Source organism: Gadus macrocephalus, chromosome 10, assembly GCF_031168955.1.
Source record: "Gadus macrocephalus chromosome 10, ASM3116895v1".
Lineage (NCBI taxonomy): Eukaryota > Metazoa > Chordata > Actinopteri > Gadiformes > Gadidae > Gadus > Gadus macrocephalus.
Genome location: NC_082391.1, coordinates 20,004,036 through 20,006,535, shown reverse-complemented (window position 1 = coordinate 20,006,535; position 2,500 = coordinate 20,004,036). Strand labels below are relative to the sequence as shown.

The 2,500-nt window shown below is 44.1% G+C and overlaps 1 protein-coding gene across 1 annotated transcript in view; it reads left to right on the top strand.

The window, feature by feature from the left end:
- LOC132466544 (actin-binding LIM protein 3-like) overlaps positions 1-2,500 on the top strand; it is a 28,260-nt gene that overhangs the window by 22,837 nt on the left and 2,923 nt on the right. The window lies entirely within an intron of this gene.

Genomic DNA, 2,500 nt, shown 5'->3' with positions numbered 1-2,500 from the left:
GTGTCAAAGGAAGTGATTTATGAAATGGCTGACTAGTGGAGGTTGAGCGTGCAGTGTTTTGACAGAAATACACAGTTGATTTTGGACCTCTGCGGAGGTCAAGACTATGGATTTATTATTCATACAGCTTTCAATAATTGTTTTGTCTGATTTGACATGTTAGATATACCATGTATGGTGTTTACTATTTGACATTGTGATCTTAGCTATCTGTATATTTAGTTGAATCAATAATGGATGGGATGAAGAAGTTTATTCACCCCATCTTCATCATTCTTCTGTTCATCATTGAACTCCACCACCAACGACAAATCTGTCAGGGTCACTATCCCCTACGTTTGTTTTTGTTTATAGTTAGAATAAGGGTAGCATAGTAGCAGCTTGTGTAAGCGCTTGCGGCAAACTTTCATGTTTCCCATTGAGCACTGGTGTTTCTCTAAAACCATCTGCCCGAACAGAACCACATGGGCGTGCCTCTGAGGCCCAAAATAACCCCACTCCTGTGGCTGGGACAGGGCTTGGGCGGGGTGTGGACGTAGTACTACGACAGTCACATTAAATATGTAAACCGACTGAATTTTTTAAGTACTGAGGGAGGCTGACAAGGCAAGATGTATCAAGAAAGTGCAAGAGCTACACACATTGACCCAAAAGTCAAACAAGTACACAACCACACACAGAGACACACAGTCACAGACACACACAAACAAACACTGTTTTCTCTGTAGCATAACAACTGCTAATGCTACATCTGTGTCATCACCGGTCACATGCAACAAATAAATGAATAATCAAATTAAAGTGATGCGTAATGATTATTGTGATCCTAGATAGCAGTTGAACGCAGACCTTTCCAAAGAGACCTGACAACCTTTTCAATGAATGTCCAGGGAAGCACTCGAGTGAAACATTGACACTGATATATAATGCTGGCTCAGTCAGACAAAAACCGAGGTCTTCTGCTGTCATGAGTTGAGGGACCTTAGAAGATTTTTTTTTTAGTTTAATAACCAGGGGCCGTAAATATCACAGTTGAAAGGTCAGAGACAGAAAGACACAATTTAAATGGGATCTCTTAGTCTTTGTCTTTTTGTTATTTTTGAGGTATACATGTAACATACAACAAACACACACACACACACATACACAAACACACAGAATACAATTGTTATTTATACTGTTTCTGTGACCAGTTGAGAATGGCTCAGCAAATAGCCAACAAATTACCATAATTAATTGCATTTCTTTTATAGTTTTGGAAAACTATAAAAGAATTTGTTCATACACTTCTAACACTTGTTAATCATTCCATACTCATAATGTATGTATATGCATGCATCTGTGCGTGTGCATGTACGTGCACAGTGCACACACACCTACTAGCTTCCAGGCGCCACCACCGTGCGCTGAGTGTGTGCTCCGCTAGAGTCTCTCTCCAGCTCCCTCAGGGGCTTGGCAGTGGAGCGGTGGGACTAACAGGATTATAGCCTGCTAGGTCCCCTTAAACAGCCCTGCCTAAGCCTTTTAGCTTCCCCATTCACGCTGTTAACCTCCACACTCAAAAAGGAAAATCAATCCAGCCCCTTCACAAAAAAACACCCCGGAAGAATCAGACAAAAACAGACAGACCATTCAATCGTAATGTGCTTGATCTAATCCCAGAGAAGCTGTTTGGTTGTCAACAATCTGGAGAGAGAGACAGAGAGGGCGGGAGAATGAAAGAGAACGAGAGGGAGACTTTGTGTGTGTGTGTGTGTGTGTGTGTGTGTGTGTGTGTGTGTGTGTGTGTGTGTGTGTGTGTGTGTGTGTGTGTGTGTGTGTGTGTGTGTGTGTGTGTGTGTGTGTGTGTGCGTCTAAGCATGTATGTGTGTGCAGTTTCTGACATGCATTTTTGTTTGTATGCATGCATGTGTGTTTATGCGCGTGTGTGTTTGTTTGTGTGTGTATGTGATGAGCTCTTACGCCGGGTAATGTCGGCCACAACCAGGGGATAGAAGCCAAGCCATGTCCTGAACGCAGGGGGTGATGTTGTGTATAAAGCCTTAGCCAAGGGGAGGTCATTCAAACACAGAGCCTGTTTTTCAGCAGAGCCATACAGGCACTACATCAGCTCTATGGCTCAGTACTCCGCCTCCACCGCCTCCCTAATAAGCTAGCCCAGAAGCTAGTCCTCTGGGCAGGCACCTACCCCATTATCACCTCTTTAACCCGGCTCCTACGCTGAAGGCTACATCCATTAACCCTCCTATCCCCCTTGTCTGAGCAGGCCTGTCATTTAGTTTGGGTCCATACACACTGTCTGGCCACGGGTGTGACCTGTCTCCCAGTCTTGTTTCTGTCCCAACCAACCTTTGTAATTACTGTAAGCACTCTGAATTACCACAGTCTTTATCATACTGCTTTGGGCTGGTTCACTAGTGTGTGTGTGTGTGTGCGTGTGTGTGTGTGTGTGTGTGTGTGTGTGTGTGTGTGTGTGTGTGTGTGTGTGTGTGTGTGTGTG